Raw genomic sequence first — 18,946 nt, forward strand, 5'->3', positions numbered from 1 at the left:
ATGGAACTGTAGGATCAAGATGAGAGTCGTTGTTACTTTAAACTCCATTCAATCCAGGTTTTCAAAGAAAAAGAACTAAAAAACCACAAGAAAACTATAGAAGTGTAGATAGAAGGACGGACTCCTGGAAAAACGAACTCTTCTTTGCTCTTTTTTCTTCCTCCTCTCCCCTTTCTCATGCCACTTGTCAACTCATTTACACTAAAAACCGATGTTGTATATCCTTTCCACAAAAACTTGACCGCTGTCCGTTTCTCTGTGTCTCTTCGTCTCACACACTATTTCTCTCAACCTCACAGAGCCTCCAATTGATATTTACAACCTCAACAAAGATCCACAGTAGTCGGAGCAAGAACTCGTCGAAATCACGTTGGATGGTCTGAAAAGGGGAAAAGAAAACAAGTGAAAACTAAATGGAAATCCGTGAGAAAAAGACGGCGAAATGGGTGAAAAATGCAAAGTTTGTTTATAAGTTGTCTCAATTTTAACCCTACTGGAACGCACTAATCTAGGCGCCTCCGGCTATTTCATTTCTCGTTTTTCTCTTCGTTTTTTCACTTTGTGACGTAGACCTTCATTCTCTTTTTCTGCTCTTTTCCAACTGCTTCTGCTCCAGAATAAGCTGTAATTATTTCCCTTTTTTGATGATGAGCTTATGAATGCTTCTGAAGAGACTCCGTGTGTGCTCATTTCACATTTTTCATCAATTTTTTATTGGTGTTTCCCCATTTTTCTAGTACTCTCTGTTACCACACTCAATTTTTGTGTTGTCTTCTGAATATTTGAGTATGAATTTTGCCTTCTTATCAAAATTAATGAAGTCGGTTTGGTCAAGAATTGGGGTATCGTAAGACAAGGAAGTGAAGAAAAGGGGCGGAGCATGGAGAATAAAGAGACATGAATGGGGTTTTGCAATTCTTGCATGAGGTCTTTAACATTGGAAGGCTCGGGGTTTTCTGAAGCCTGAAAGGAGAGAAGATTTCCAAAAAGGGACCGTCTCAGAACTGTTTTGTGATCTACAGGATATCCCTGCTATAAGAAATTCTGAAAATTGTAAAACCTGATAGATTGTTTTTGGGCAAGCACAGAATAATATGTTTCACAGTGTTTTGAAGTTTGGTAACTTGAAAAGCGATCAGTTTTCTGTTAACGAAACGTAGGTAATTTTGAGAAGTTTTTCACTGAAAACTCAAGTTCAGTTTCATGTAATTCATGTAATTTTCTTTTTTCTTTTTTTTCAAACAAACCAATATTTTTCTTCACCAGTAGTTCTTTTTATTTTCAGCGTATCCTTCGTACCGTACACTTTTATTTTCGTCTCGCTCGAAATTCGGAATAACTGCCTAGTTACGTCAAACATAAAAACTTCCCAAGAGACGATTCAGATACATGTTTTTATTCTTTTACGAGAATACACATACTCGCTTTTCTGTGGTGTATGTGCATTTTTAGAATATTTTCTGTTTCTAAGTAGTAAAAAAGCTAAAATACGCAAGACTATGAATTCTTCTGACGATAAAGCCCTGTCTCAAAAGTTACTGCAATTCTCCAGCAATTCTCCTGTTTTTTGAGTATCATTTACTACGTGCAGAGGGAAATTCTATTATTATCAGCATTTAAAAAATACATGGCTCTATTACAGTTTAGATGTCCTTTGAAAACTTGAACGTCCCAAAAAACACTTAGACGTCCCTTAAAACACTTAGACGTCCCTTGAAACACTTAGACGTCCTTTCGGATCCCAAATATGTTCAAAAATGTTTAAACGTCCCAAAAAACATTTAGACGTCCCAAAAAACATTTAGACGTCCCAAAAAATGTTTAGACGTCCCATTAAATATTAAGACGTCCCTTGAAGTCTGAAAATTTGGTTTTAAATAATTAGACGTCCCAAAAAACATTTAGACGTCCCAAAAAACATTTAAACGTCCCAAAAAATATTTAGACGTCCCTTCAACACTAAAAGCCACTGAAAGTGTTCAAGGGACGTCTAAACATTTTTTGGGACGTTTAAATGTTTTTTGGGACGTCTAAATGTTTTTTGGGACGTTTAAACATTTTTTGGGACGTCTAAATCTTCAGAACTATATATTGGGTTTTCAAGGGACGTCTAAACATTTTATGGGACGTTTAAACGTTTTTTGGGACGTCTAAACTTTTGAAAGGACGTTTTAAAAAAAATTAGAGTTTGAAAGGACGTTTAAGTGTTTCAAGGGACGTCTAAGTGTTTTAAGGGACGTTTGAGTGTTTTTTGGGACGTTTCAGTTTTTAAAGGACATCTAAACTGTAATAGAGCCAAATACATTAACAATTCTGAAGCCTACTGTAGCATCCCATTTCGAAATGCAAATTCCAAATCTCGAAAATGTCAAAATTATACAGCAGGGCGTTTCAATCAAAATCATAATCCTTGAAAATACCTTCAATCATATTTTCTGCATTCACAAAACCAATAAAAATGAGAATGCACTTATTCTCTTCAATCCTTCGTTTTTTTCCTTCTCCTTTCTCATCTGATTTTGACATTCCCCACATCTCTATTTCTATTTTCTACATCCACTTTTATATTTTCTCCTTCTTTTTCCTATTTTTCCATATTCTCTTCTTCATCATCTTCTTGTTTGGAGCAACAGTTGCCCACTTCCTGTTCATATTACTTAGGGAACATAAAACAAGAAAAAAGAGAGGAGAAACTAGAAGAAATACATAAAAATGAAAAGTGAGAGATAATAAAATTTTGGTTATGAGGAGAGATGGAGAACCTACTTTTTACTAGAGTCTGGATACTCATTCCATTATTTTTTCAGTAGTTTTTGATAGAATCTCTCAATTTTTTGGAGGTTTTTGAGGTGGTCGTTCACATAAAACACTCAAGAAAGCACTAATTTTTATTAGAATTTATTCGAAAAACCAGATTCATCAAAGAGGAAGACTATTAGTTCTAAATGAATATCAGAATGACTTTACTTTGACAACTTATAATGAAGTGTTTACTGTTTCTGAGTCTTTTTAAATTCCTCTATCCTTTCACATTTTCGCGCTTACTGCTTTTTCTTGCCTAATCAGTTTCAAATTCAGATGTCTTCGGATCCACGTCACACCTTCCTCTACGTGAATCCGAACAACGAGGCAATCAGACTGTTGGATATTGGTTAGTAGATTTTTTTTTCAGTTTCAGGAAAATGTTAAAAAACGCATCTTACTTAAAGTTATTAGTGTTTTATTGGAACAACGAGAAAATATGATTTTTCTGCATAAAGTTCGTGAAAACGTACTTACCTTCGAACTCATCTTGGAGCCACCGACAGGTTCTTAGGAGTCGAAATTTTCCGATATCGGCGACCAAACAACGATGTGGCTTCAAGCATGAAATGTATTATGCCAAGAATTTCTGAGTTTTCCAAGCTGGGAAAGGTCAAAAGTTCTTCAACCGACAAGACATATTTCCACAGAGATATTACCACTCTCAGAGGTATTACCGTCACATCCAAAAGATTTTCTTTTGATTCCAGTAGCGGTAGTTTCGTTCGGGTTACTGTAGAACGAGTTGATCCAAACTGGTATTCTCTGAAATATGGTATTATAAATTCCCAGTCTGCCGCCGGGGGTGTTAAAGGCGCATGGAATTTGTTCGTATGGGTCTTGTAGTTAAAATGGGTGAAAAAAACATTTTTAATACGGTTTTCATGCTTTCAACTACATGACCCATCTGAACAAATTCCACGCGCAGTTAACACTCCTGACAGCAGACTGTGAAGTGAGAAAACCAAACGAAACTTCCTTTAGAACACTTCATTTTAACAATTTTCTGTTTTCTGTTCATTCTAGTTTTGTCTGAAACAGAAAACAATACATCTTGAATATCTGAAAGCACTTGAAAGGAGCTCTTCTCACAACTTTTTTCATCGTTGTTCTCCTACTTGTTTCCTCGTTTTTTCTCATTCTTCTAGACCTTCTGAACGACAACGACGACTTCTTCTTCTTCTGCATCTTCTTCTTTGTCCCTGTCGTCAAATTTTTATGTTTTCCACGGATTTTACGGCTTTCTTTTTTCTTTTTCCTCCCCTTGTTCGGTTTTAAGTAGAAGAAAGTAAGGAGAGCGAAACGAATCTTTGTGCCTTCTGCTTTTTTTCTTCTGAATTCTCTCATTTTGTGGCGGAGCAATCTTCTGTCGGAGGTGGTTCCTATTGTCTTCTAACTGTTGAATTGCCCTATTTTCTTTTCCTCAATCAGTCTACAACTTATTTCTGATTCCGGATGCACATAATGACGGCAGCGGAGAAGAAAAAGAAAGGTAGGAATTGAGTATTTTTGTCAAAAAATGGAATTAACTGGGATGACGGGTCTATCGTATGATTCAAGATTCGAAAGGAAACGAGCAGTTTTCATAGTCCTTTCCATCTACAGTTAGAACGAAATTTAGCCGTTTCAACCTATTTTTGAATAATTCTTCACACTTTTACTCCTATTCTGGTCAAGAATTCGTTAGCGAAATGAAATAATTAGGACTGCAGTTTTTCAGTGACCATTTTATAGTCATGTGTCTCATCGCTCTGAAAATCTTTTAGGGTGCTCATACACATTTCTAGAACAATATACCGAATAACTCTCACGAACGCGATACACGTTTTAGTTGTTGTTGGGACTAATGAATTTCCAGCTACTCCAAGCTTGGTTTAGGGCCTTTATTTCCGTTGGAGACTATTATTCTTCTAAATGATTCTTCTCTACAGTTTCATTCTTGACAAGCTCATTCTGTTGCCACTTCGAAAAATTCAGATAACTGTTCCACTCTTTTGAAACAATGAAGAAAACAAATGTAATGTTTCAAAATTATTGTTTTTCTTTACAAATATTTTTAGACAGTTCTTCTTCTTCCCATCGTTTTATCACAGAATGTTCTGAAATCGGGTAAATGCATGAGGTTACGTATATTTACAGTAAATATTATAGAGGGATATTCTGAAAATGAGCAACTTTCCCTCTCATCACCATTTCAAATTCGTTTGAAGAGCAATATCTCCCAGATTTTGTTACTGACTATACATTTTCCACCTCTGATGTATCTATTACTTGTTCTGGTTTTCTGTACCAACAATGAAAATATCTTCTGCAGTGATAGTGAAAATCAGTTCCTTACTCATATTGATAAGGTGAAAAATAGACAACCAGCCAACAAATTCTCCAATAACCATTTCTCAAAAAACTACCCATTTAAACAGGAAACATGCTTCATTGCATTCGTTTACCAAAACTTCTTGAACTTTTCGAAAACTCACACATTTTTTTCTCTAATTCTTTTATGAAATCATGAGACCAAAAAATACCTGCAAAACCACTTGAAATGGGTGTCCTTTTTCTTCCGGAAATCTACCAGCACCACCTTTTTGAGTTCCCTCTTTCTCTCTTTTTATGTCCGTTTCTATAAACATTCTTCTTTTTTCTTTTGGTCTTTCTTGAATTGTCTGTCTCCGCCCTAATCCCCTGTTTCTCTACATTTTCCACCTTTTTCAACTGCCACACACACCAAACCACGCACCCATTTCTCTTTTTTCTATTCTTTTCTTGAGTTTCAAAGATTTTTTGGAAGAGACAGAGAGAATGCTCCGTGAGCTATGAAGACTAGACGAAGAAAAGAAGAAAAAAGAAGAAACTATGAATATTATTGATATGTTATCAGGTACGTTTACTGTTTTCTGAAATTCTTTTGGGGGATGGTTTCAGCACTTTTCTATTGTCTGAAAACAATTTATCTCAGACAATCCCAGAAGACTTTTGTACGATTTCAGTATTTCTAGAAAACACAGAATTGTTTTGAGTATCACGCCTTGATAAGTTGTTTAAAAGAGCGGATTTTCTGACGTTTTAAACCGAAAAAGAGGTTATCATGCTCGAGAATCCATTAGTTGTGAGTATAATGTTGTAGAGATGTTCAGCCTATTTTTTACAGTTTCAGAATATCAATTTTAAACTTCAAGACACAGAATTTGTTTAATGGGACTAGAATTGGTTTACTCATTGTGAAACGCAAAGAGAATGGTTCTTTGCATAGGGAGATTCATTCACACCTGAACACTCTTGATTTCTTTTTCCTCCTTGAATTTTCAAGACGTGTTAGATGTGTAACAATTATGGAAATCCTCCTGGTTGTAACCTCTATCGGCAAATCATAGCTCGTCGTTGGGTAGTACAAAAAGATGAGCTACACTGATCCCCACTTCAAGACTACCCCCTCACAGAGTTTTGGTCAAGCCTTCTCAAATTAACTTCGAAACTAACTCATCTAACTAATAAACCAATTTTGGAACGGCAACTATACAGCTCTTTCAACTCATCGTTGTTTTGTTTTGTTTCCAAAACAAACTAATTCATCATTCGACTCCATTCACTCAATGAATTTTTCATTAAAAACATAATAATTTGTCACCGATCCCTTCTTCTTCCTTCTCCAGTCTAGCTCTTTTTCAATTAGATCTTCTTCTCTATTTCCAAAGTTAAAAACATTTCAAAAACAAGTTTTTTCTTTCAAAAAAGTTGATATTTGAAGTATATTTCCGGTTGAGCTTTCACTTTCTATTCACGCTTGAACGCTCTCAAAAAACGTGGGCTCAAGAACTGAAAAAGGTGGGCTTTTGGAATGAAATTTGACCCCCCAGATCACCTTTTTCGGGTGGAAAAGGATACTTGCAGAAAAAAAACGTAAGAGAGGGAAAGAGAGAATAAAAACAAGGCAATAAAAGTATGTATCTGGATTGGAAAACGTACAAACATAGACATATTATATTTGTTTTTCATTTCGCCGGCTGGAATTTTAATCAAAACTCTTCAAGTATTGAAGGAGCTCGCTCACGGTGAGACCAAATTGCCTTTTCGGTGACACGAGAAACTTTTCTTCAGATATCTTTAATCAAGAGGATATGGGGTTTGATTTTCATCTTTTTCTGTTTCATAGACATGTCTTTAGAACAGTTTCGTATGGTTTTCGAACGCAGCTATGGCAATTTTCCGTCCAGTCCCAGAAAACAGTTAATTATTTTTATGTGCAGTAATCATTTTGAGAACTCTTGGTATTTATGAATGGTAGATTTGTAGAAATGACCTTCTTTATGTGTTATCATAACAGTAACCTGAGAAAATCACACCAGTAATCTGAAAAATAGATATCTTCACTTGTTGAAACTCTTAAATTATCTCAACTCATTGAATAAACTTCAAATTTCAAACAAAACCAATCAATTCACTATTACCAATTCATTGTTATTTCACTTAACCTATACTCTTAAAACATTAAAAAAAATGAGAGGACTCCTTCCCGATTCTGGGTTTAAGATTTAGTCGTTGACTAGTTTCAATGATAAAGCGAGATTCTCGGGTTGTAATTCGGATATCTACTAAATTGAAAACTTTTTCAACCTCAACTTTTCTAAGAGAAACGATTTTCCTTCATACCATTTTTGCAACTTCAATGAGTTCTGACAAGACAATCACTGACCGTGAATACCTGTTGTATAATAGCACCCCTATCAGACTTTCGAAATGACAATTCCTTCATTTTCTCAGAGGATTTCCTCCTTCTCATAGAAAATTTTAATTTCAAAATGGGAACGTTTCCAATATACTATCTGTTTTTGCATATAATCTTGAAGCGCTTCAGAATAATAAAACTCTGATTCTGATTCAATAACAGGAGACCTTTCGATTACAGTTTTTATGAATCAGAGTGACGCAACATCAGAGCTCAAAAATCTGGGGGAAGTTACGGTTTCCGTACCTTCCATCAATTCAATTTGTTTCAATAGTATTTGTGTTTTCAGAGAGTTTCCTTCTCCTTCAAGTTATCAAATCATAGCTCATCTCTGTCCCACGTCTTCTTCGTTTTTCTCTTTTTTCCTTCTGTGAATTCCCCGGAGACATTTCTACTTCTGTCCAAAAATATTTCACTTTCTTTGCTGTCCTCACTCTCAAGGACCAAACCAAAAATCACAAGAAGTGAATCTTTTCTCACTTCTTTTTTCTCTCGTTTTTTTCTTTTTTTCACTTTTGTCCTTCAATATTTCCCCCCACGTGGAGCATGAAGGATATTTGAAAATTGAAGATAATTTGACAAATTGAGATGAATTTTCCTCTCTTTGCTTTGATCCTTTTCTTCATTTCTTTTTTTCTCTCTGGCTCTCTTCGATATCTTTTTGTTGTGACGGACCATTAGACCATTGTTTTTAAACAACACATTTCTCTAGGTTTTCTCTGAATTCTCTTGTTTTTCAGTTCTATTTTTAGAAATAACTTACCTCTGATCTATGTGATAAGATGAATCAGGGAGCCTGTTAGTATGAAGGGATACTGTCAGTAGACAGTGTATGATAAAAGCCTCAACCAGATAATATTTCCAAATGATTCCTAATATTATCAATCATAACCGTTTTCGCTTTGAGCTGGTCTATGATACCTTGACTTCATCGTAATTACAGTTTCATAGTGTCAGTAAAAATTCTGATTTTCGGTTAACTGTATTCTCTTCTCTTTTAACATGTCTTCAAAATTTTCGACCAGGCGGATTATTTCATTTAATACCAACTATTTTGTAAGTAAAACTATGTTCGTAGACTATTTTACTGCTCCATCTTGCCTATATGAATCAATATTTCCCGGATCAATCACTTAGTTTTTCTTTCTGATAATCTCTCAGTTAAACTTCAATAAAGTTGAGATTTCTGTTTTACTGTCACCTAATATGGTTCTTCAATATATCGGTACGCTGATCCTGCTTTCACGCTATGTTAAAACTGCTATCACATAATATCACTATAAATATAATCTGTTTTCTGTAGGGCTGGACCATAATGGTCAGGGTTACAACTAACCGTAGTCCGTGCTAGTCTGAAACTGGTCCCAGTTTCTCTACATCTCAGACTTGGCTGATTGTAAAACCCAATAAAAAACTCCAGTAATCAAAGTTTCCGCAAGTCAATGGACTTTTAGCTATTTCTTGGTTGTACAAGAAAAATAGTTTTTTTTTTTCAGTTTACCACACAACTCGGGTTTTGCTTTTTTTTTTTAGAATTCCCCTTCTGCAAAGTTTCATTCCATCTCCCCCTACCTCTTCTCAACTCTTTCTTTTCCCCAACCTTCATTGACACATTCCGGTTCGAATAGTTCTTTCAATCCCTTCTTTTCATACTTTTGCACCATTCTCTTCATTTTCATTCACAAATTGCTCCACTATCATATTATTATCATCACAAAAATTAGTTATCAGCGAACAAAATTAGCGCAAAATCGCATTAATTTGCCGGTGTCGCATTGCCTCTTTCGATTTTTCGATTTATTTTTCTTGTCTTTTCCGTTAAACTTTCTCAACGAGCCAAAACCAATTTGTTAGTTCTTATCACTGAGAAAAAAACTTGTGATTTTTCTATCGGGTTACGAAGTGAGAAATGATAGTAAATGAATGAAGAAAACTACAGAGAACTTTGAGAACAAGGGTACAAGTACAAACTATGATATAATTCTCTCGATTTCCGGAAATTGTACAAAAATAGTCCGAGGGAATTCTTCTCCGATTAAAAGTGTATTTTAGAGGAAATGACGATTGTTTGTAGTCCGAAAATAGACATTTCGATAGAGAAAGTGTATGTTATTATCGATAAAAATGTCGTATCACGGGAGAAACTATTCTGGGAAAACATTGCAAACTGACCAATGCTCAACTCTGTCAAAAAGACAAAAACCACAATGAAGAGAGTTATGATCTGAATTCGGGCAAAACGAGTTATTGAAATTATCAAATTAGGATATTTAAAAAAGTCATTTTCTCAATAAAACCGTAGTGTTTCTACAAATCAACTTATAGGTCGATTGAATTCTGCCATAGTCTTTTCCTTTTTTACCAATTGCGATAAATGTCTGGACACTCACAAATTCACAATCATAACCGGCTAGACAAAAGATCTGTCCCACCGTTTGCCAACCAGGGCTAATAATAGGTTAGGAAAAGTAATTTTCTCAATAAAACCTTACTGTTGCTGTAAATCAACTTATAGGCCGATTGAACAGGGCTAATAATAGTATGGGAACCATCGTAGCCAACATTTCTAGCCGTATTCCATGATCAAAACTTTTGAAGTATCTGTTCCAAAACGGTATTTCGACTGCTTCTTGCAAATTTCTGAAAACTCAGCTCACTCTGTTCCGTCCTCCCACCTCCACCATCCCTGATTTTCTGGAAAACCTTTTCTACATTTCTTCTTCCAACCAAATCCAATTTATTTCCGTTTTCCTAACCTTCTTTTTCTACTTCCACTTCCCTCCCATTATCTCAAAAATTAGAGAGAATGATGAGGAGAGAAAAGAGCACGAGACAAGTCTCGAAGATACAGAAAAAACAAAAACATGGCAAAAGAGAGACCAATTGAAGGAATCGAAACGAACATTCCGAACTGGAAAAAGCAGTAAATGGTGGAAAGAAAAAAACAAGTGAAGGAGAAAGAATTGGAACTGAGATGACAGAAAATGTGTGCAATTGATCAAAACTTATTTTTGGTTTTCAGCATAATTCGAAACATCAAATTGATCAAATTGGCAGCAAACGCGCATTGCATCAAAGAAGATGTATTAGGTTCAGAGTTGAGCGGAATGCGTTTTTTGAAATGGCGGAAGGCGGAAGGCGGAAAGCGGAATGAACATTTTTTGGGCGGAAAGCGGAAGGCGGAAGGCGGAATTGAAAAAATATCGGCGGAAAGCGGAGAGCGGAAGGCGGAAGCGAGAAATTTTTGGCGGAAGGCGGAAGGCGGAAAGCGGAATGGAAAAAAATGCCAAAAGGCGGAAGGCGGATTACAATGTCGCTATCAAAAATACGATTTTGGCCTTATTTTGTAGTAAAAAAACACTAAAATGGTTAAATTTGTGTGAAATTTTGTTTTTTTCGGTAAACTCTGATAGCTTTGCTGCAAAAAACCTCAAAAATATCAGTAAATTGGAATAGGTGATCAAATTTTTCAAGCTGAGGAAAAAATCTTTAAACAGCGGAAGGCGGAAGGCGGAAAGCGGAAATAGGAAAAATTTTGGCGGAAAGCGGAAGGCGGAAGGCGGAATAAAAAATTTTTCGGCGGAGAGCGGAACGCGGAAGGCGGAAAGAAAAAAGTGGCGGAAAGCGGAAGGCGGAAGGCGGAAGGCGGAATTCCGCTCAACTCTGATTAGGTTCAAAAAATTAATCGTTTCCTGAAACAGTGAGATTAGGGAACACAAACAATTATGTGTCGTGAGTTGAATCAGTGATGAATACGCTGACTGACGGAATAATTATCGAATTCAGACTTGAAACATTTTACTACATCGGTAAAACAGAAATTTTTACGAAATCAGTAAAGTAAGTCGGGAGCTCTGATTTTGAAGTGACTGTTTTATGAATGTCTGAAACATTTTGGCAATACAGCAGTAATCCCTTCTTGAATAGTAGCTTGTCCACAAGATATTCAGAATTCTCCCTCCTCGCCTTTTTGAAATTTCCGAAACCTTCCACTTTCTCCCCGAACCAAAACTTTAAAAACTTCCGCATTTCCATTTCCTTTTCGATCCTTTTTCGTCTGCAAAAAACCTTCAAAAAAGTTGATGAATTTCAATCCGTGCATCACCTTTTTTCTCCGACTCGTTCACACTTTTCTTCTCTTTCATTTTTTGCAAAAGGGACGAGTCACCGCCCGTTTGGCTCATGGCGCCTCATCAATTCTCTCTCAATTTCTCTCATGGGGCTCATGGAGCACACTGAAGAGAAAAAAGACTGAACGAAGGGATCCATCGTAAAGTGCGAAAAATCTTTTTTCTTCGACTATTTCGGCCACGAAAAAAAAGCAAAAAGATGAAAAAACGACGGAAAGAAAGTTCGACATTCAGATGACCAATGATGAACGTTTTTAAAATTCTGAAGAGACTGAGAAGTTGAAAAAAAGATATGAAAAGAACGAAGAGAATCATGAGATTGGAGATGACTTCTAACGATAAAAAGTGTCGGCTGAAAGAGAAAAGAGTGACTTTCACTCCTATTTTTCATTCTGAATTTCTCAAAAATTTGAATTTTTCATTGCTTCATCGTTGGTTTCTCTTGAATATTTCTGTGATTTCTTGAATTCATTAACTTTGTCTTGTAGTTTTGAAGAAATTGTGATAACTCAAAATCATTTGAGTAATGATGTGATGGTTTTGAATGGTGGATTCTAGGAGCAATAGAATTATCAAACCACGAGTGGAACTCCATTTCTGAAAAGTATGAAATAGTTGTAATTTTTCTGTTCTGAAATTTAACATTATGAATGGGAAATGAAACTTGGAATGGTCCGAAATGTTCTTGTCCAACTGGAGACGGATTCCCGACACCGAAACTCTTAAAAGTGGTGATAGAAATAACACGAAACAGATATATTTTTTTGTTTCAATGTTCATTCATTCCCGTTTCAGTAACTTTGGAAGCAAACGATAAAACTTTCAATATTTTTTCATCCGTTTTTCCAGTTGATCATCTAATTGTTTATATAAATTAGCCACAATCCACATCTCCTCCAATCCTCTCCATTTTAAACAGAACTCCTTCCCACTAAAATCAGATGACATTTTCTTCATTGGAGTTCCTTAAAGTCTGCTCATTTGCCCGTGGGGAACACTTTCGAACCAGAAAAAAACTAGATAAAACCGAAAAAGAAAGGGAGTGGTAAAAAGTAAACAAAGATAATATTCTGTCACTCTCTTTCTTTCTTCTTTTGGAGTTGTTTCGTGTTATCTGAAATGCATGTGGACATGTGACTTCAAAGAAATGTGTTCCGCTTATAGGCCATTTTTGGAGCAAGAAAATAGGAGAATCCAGCAAGAAACCCCTTTTCGGTCGCCTGATTTGATTGAGCAAACTGTCAAATTTTATTGTTAGGCAACTCTAACCTCGATTATAATCAGTTTGAACTTCGTGAATAATGAGAGCGATAACATTTATTGTAGCACTGGAAAGATAGCCAGTTACTACAAATATTGGATCCTACATACAAAGAAAGTCTGTCTGAATTCGTAGACAAGTCTCAATCTGAATCTTCCTCGTTAAACTGTAGCATCTGAAGTCACTCCAGACCACATCGAATCCCAGCAATCTCCAAGATCACGTGAAGGTGCACTGTACTTTCCATGAATTCCAGATTGATTCCAAGATTCTTTCCCCAAAAAACAACGAATTTTTTATTCGAATTCCGGACGAAAACAATTCCAAGAACCTCTTCTCTTTCTCATTGTGCTCCCATTCAATTAGAGAGTCATCGGATTTGTTTCGGCAACTGATGGAACGAAAAGAAGGCAAAAAAGGAAGAAGAAGTCGTAAACAAAAGAAGAATCCCGACGATTCGTCTCAATTTTGGCTCAATTTTCACTCGAAAATCAGTCATTTGAAAAGAAAAGACATGGGTGGAAAGTAATGAGTAATTAGGCGGAGAAAGCGAAAAGAGGAGATTTTCAAAAGGAAACGATCTAATAAGTGTCCCAATTTCTCTATTTCGGAGAGACAATTACGAGAGGGTTATGAGAGAAGAAGAGTGTAACCATCTGCCTTTTCTCGGTACATTTCCTTTAACAATTCTCAATTCTCCCGTCTTCATTCTTATTCTTCATTGAGAATTTGTGGGCGGTCCCTTCATCTTCTCCCTCCATTTCTCCCATAGAGCAATCTGTCTCTCCTCCTGCGTCTCTTCAATTCATAACATAGCACACTGGTGTCCCTCTCTAAACTCTCTCGTGCTCTGCCCGCCCTCTGCTTCTTCGAGGCCGAAACGACCGCCGTCATCTCCATTTCACCGCCCCAACCCCTCCCTCCCACTGTGTTTCCTCTTCCTTCCGCTACTTTCCTGCTGCTTTTGGAGCTGGAATTGAGGGGAACACACATTCATCTGAAAATCTGGAAACAATGTCTGGCGGACGGTTTCGCGTCCAATCGGTAGCTGATGGCGGCGGCGGAGGCAGCGTCGGAGCGGCGGGAAGCGTCGGAACACTGAATGCGGCGTCCGAGTCGAATCTGGCAGTCAATAAGAAAGAGAGTGAGTATTTGACATTTTTAGAAACTCTGAAACATCACGGTTTTATGAAAAATGTATACAAACTATTGGGAAGGGGGAGAACTGTAGGTTTTTGGTTACTGGTCAAGCAATATTTACAGTTTCCCATATGTTTTATTCATGTGAGAACCATGCCCTAGATCAGTCCATCACATTCGAACTTGTTGTTTGCTTGTCGTTTGCTTGTCATGCATAAACTCAAAATTGGCAATTCTTTTTCTTCAAAAGAGTCAAGTGACAAGTAATCAGTTCTCCAAGAAGGAACTTTGTGATTAGTATAATGCGAAACGGGTTTCCATTTTCTCAGAATTCCATTTCCATCTGCTGAGTGAATTCCTGATTGAGCAATGACCAAAAACGCTGTCCTTTTTCTTACCTACATATAAACATACATATCAGTTGAGTGCTCTTTTCTACACTCTTCTCACCTTTTTTCCCTCTCATAGTTATTCTGCGTCTCTCTCAATCACATGATATCTCTCCATCAATCACTGGTTTTCTCTTCATTCTTTACTGCTACGTTTTGCTCGGTTGACCCGACAGGAGAGGCAGAAAGAGAGGGCTTCGAAATGCCGAGGGCATGGATCCCCTTTTTTGTATAACAGTCTGCGTCTGGCTGGTTTCGAAATCTCTCTAGATGGAAACCACACCAATAAGACACAAATCTGTTTGAATTGAGGTGATATGGAAGAAAAGTAAACTCTTTTTTGCTCAGTTTCCGTCATTTTTCATAACCAATTCAAGAAGAAATGACGTGTTTTAATGGGACTGTATGCATAGTGATTGGAAATGGAAAGAACCAATAACGACGGAACTTTTGTAAATGGACGCTTGCATCATTGGAACCGGAAACGCAGTTTTTGAAAAAAATAACTATATTAGAATCAACATCATAGATAAAACTCGAAGTATATCACCTCATCGATTGTAGACATTCAGAAACTGTAATTAACTCTTGCAAGATCAGTTTTCTACTTTCAAATTTCCTGTATTCCTTTTTCTTTTTTTGCACAAAAAAGGAAATTCCGTAGGCTAAAATCTTTTCTCTTTCGGATAGAAAAGCACAATTGAATTTGTGTACCCATCTCATCATTCCCACTTCTCACTTTCCCTTTTTCGGGTACACTTTTACTCAAAAAACCTTCCAGAAATTTCCATTCTCATTTCCTTATTCTCGAGATGTGCAAAAGTTGAAGAAACAGAAAAAAGAAGGGAACACTATGCACATCAAATGAGGCGTAAAAGGAAAAAAGAAGAAGAAAATGGACAAAAACTGGAAAAAAAGAGCAAAAATTGGGAAAAGGGGATTAGAAGAGGACAAAAGCATAAACACAAAGTGGAGAAATTGAAGAGTTTTGAATAAAAATGATATGGGGATTAGGATTAGATTGAACGGAGCGATCAATTTAGATTTGGAAAGATTCAAGGTGATCAGGACTTTTCAAAGTACATCGACATGTATCTATGTACTGTTTCATTATTCGGACAAAAATTTGATTCTACTCCACAAACTCCAGTTTTTCCCCTAGTAGTGTCAATGAAAATCCAGCCAATAAATTCGCTATAATCCAACTGATCTCTAAAGTTTAGCTTACCAAAAACCAGAAAGTCTCTTTCATTTTGTAACTTGATCTCAAACTTCAGGTCTCAAAATTTAGGAAGATTTCCTCGTACTTTTCCTCCCTCTCTTTCATTTTTTCTCCTCCTCCTTCAGTCAAAATGCTCTTTTGTTCCGTCTGTGTTGCTCACAAGTATTCATCAAGGTAGTTGACACAACAAAACACACAAATACCCCCCATTGAGCAGTAGATTTCTGTTATCTTTTCATCTTCAATCAGTATTTGCAACAAGGAGGTAGTTGATCAGACAACAAATCGGAACAGAAAAAAGAATATGCGAAATAGGAAAAAGGAATGAAAAGGACTCTAGAAAGGGACCGGGGGGAACGATAGGCATAACAATTGCCTCTATTTTGCTTCCTCGTTTTCTTTTTTCATTTCATTTTTTTCCTATGAAAACGATTATGTTGTACCCAAAAGAAAAGAAGAAAAGGGAAATGATTTAGAAGAAAAAGGTGAAATGGGGAGGGAAATTGGTTTGTGGAAAGGGGTAGCAAAATGACTTTTTCGAAGACGGGGGAATGTTGCTCGAGGATTTTTTTCCGGTTTCGATAGGTTATTTTCAAGAAAATGTGTCTAATACGTGCATTATGTTTCGGTTTTGATTTGATGTCTGTAGTTTGTAATCCAAATATTCTGGTTGGTTTAGTTCCGCTGTTTTACTCCGTTTCTAGTTGTTTCACTCACATTGGTTCCAGATGTTTCAACAAATTTTTATAAAACTTCCAACGTATTCTTTCGAGTTTCAGTAGCTTTGAATGATCCGAATCTTCCGATTACCATAACCCTCCAAAACCTTATCTCCATCTATCTTTCCCATTTACTCATTTAAAATATGTTTCTGCTTTCTGATTGCTAATCCAATTTTTCCACCTTGTCAAGCGGCTGCAAAATCACGTGTTTTTGTGTTTCTCTTGTTGGCATCTGAAAAAAAACACCGAAAATGGCTTGGGCAGCAGGTAAACAGCAAAATGTCTTGGCTCGCTGGCTAACTACTACCTCCGTCCGTATTTGGGCAGAGAATTTTTAGTCGAGAAGGGAATGAGAAAACGATGAAGAATTTCTGGGTTTGGCAGGCAGTTTGAAATTGGAAGTAAACAGATTTGGATGAGAGAGGATGAAATTGGGATAGGGAGGGAATGATTGAGGAAGGGGGTTTGTAATTCACGAAGGTTGGGAGGTGGACTTGATGATGGTCGAGCAGTATTGGTTACAGTTTCATCGAGGACTTATTCTCATGAGAGCATAGGCAGCGATATACCATATTATGAGCTCCACATTATACCTTACACCCCTTGTAATTACAAGTAAATGTCATCTCTTCCCTTCAGTTCTTCTCAATTTCTTCAACCAACACCCATCTTTCCTCTAATTCATTCTTTATCTATCCCTCAAATCATTATTTTCTCTTCTTCTCATTTTCTAGATCTGAAAACAAGAAAAGCTATAACAAAAGTTGTTACATACAACGTATTCAATTAACCAACATGTAAGAATTGGAGCCAAGTAGCCTCACTTTCAGCGTTTTCTGATTAGCTTGTTGTCTCCCAGTTTCTTCTGACTATATAGTGAGATGTTCTATTCATTTGTCTAGGATAGTTATTCGAGGAATTTGTACAGTGACAGGGGAATTCGAAGTGAGGAGTAGTGGGGTGGGTATCGGCGAAAATTATTTTACGGGTCTAGAGCACATTTTCAGAAAAGTATTTTGTCTCTCTAATTGAATATAAGTCTGAACTATATTTGGATAATTGGTATCACTTTGTAATCTAGGATGCTCATGATCAGGAAAAAAGAAAAAAATGCTTAGATTCTGGGCACCGGATGAAATCAGAACCCTGATAAAATTTGCTGAATTGTTACTATTCCTTCATTCTCATGATTTTGAATCTAGAATTAGATTGTTAGCCGTCGGAGTTCGTGATCACCATTCCGATCTACAGATCCCCACCCAAACCTAGGCAATGTTCATCTGGAGATTCTTGACCAGATGTTTAAAATATTTGCTCCCTGAACTCTTTCAACTTCTGTCCCCATTTGTCCCACCTAATTACTCTTTTAGTCTATTGAATTGCAGCGATTTTTCTCCTTCCCCTTGCTTTTTTCTGTTATTTCAGTCCTTTCGTGTGTCTGTTTTAACTGAAAAGAAATGAGAAAAAGAGCAGATGTCTGTTGAATAATTGATTATCGTTTCCTCTTCTTTCCCCTCCTTCATTTGACTTATTCTTGTTCCCTTATCCAAGATATTCTCCCTTTTTCTTTCTGTTTCTCTGTTTTTATCTTCCTCTTGAACCCTATTCCAACTTTTAGGACACCCTGTCTTATTTCTTCCCCTAGTCGTCCCTCCTGATGGCAGAACAATGAGAAAATGATTCCGTAGGAAATGTAGACTACTAATCGTTCCGAACATTCCATTCACATTTCCTCCGTTCTCTCTTTTCTCTTCTTTTTTCCGTCAATTGGAGCTACTTCATGAGCCATCCGATGGCCAATTACCGAACCAATCTGCTTTTCGGAGTACTCATTCCAGAACGTCATGCCTTTTTATGACATGTTGAATGGGAAAAGAAGCCCCGAAACTGGCATGTCAAAATACTCGGAGATGACGTTGAATTGAGGAATTCGAAATTTGGAAATTTGAAATTCATCGAGATTGGGGATTAGAACTTTGGTTAAATGATTTGGTTGGAAGTTTGGATTTTGATTCATTGGATGAGCATTTCAAAAGATTTCTGTCATAAATATACTGCAGTTTCAGTGTCCATTCAAAAGAACCTCACAATTTTTTCTTTTAATGATGAAGACTTATTTTAAAAATTGCTTTAGTTCCAAAGCACGAATTTTTAGTTTCAATGAACTCGCACTTTGGAATTTCTAGACGAGTCTCAATTAATTATGTATCAAGTGAATTTTAATTGAAGTTCCGTATATTGAATGTGGAAAGTTTCTTGTAATATTTCAAGTGATTATTGTTTCGAATTCATAATATGAACACAACAACGATTTTTTCTTGTTAGGTATTTCAATTTCTGATAAATTAAGCACAAAAAGTAGAAATCATAATATTACAGTACCATCCATTTCTTTTTGAGTCGTCTTCCCTCTCCAGACCCCTAAGCTCACATTCTCTTGTTGCTTATTTAGGTTCTAGATCCTCGTTACTTATTCTCTTTTTTTCTGAAAAGATCCAAGACGTCTTCTTCAGAATCCTCCCATTGTTGCCACCTTTTATGTGTTCTTTTCTTCTTC

This window comes from Caenorhabditis remanei, chromosome IV, assembly GCF_010183535.1.
Source record: "Caenorhabditis remanei strain PX506 chromosome IV, whole genome shotgun sequence".
Taxonomy (NCBI): domain Eukaryota; kingdom Metazoa; phylum Nematoda; class Chromadorea; order Rhabditida; family Rhabditidae; genus Caenorhabditis; species Caenorhabditis remanei.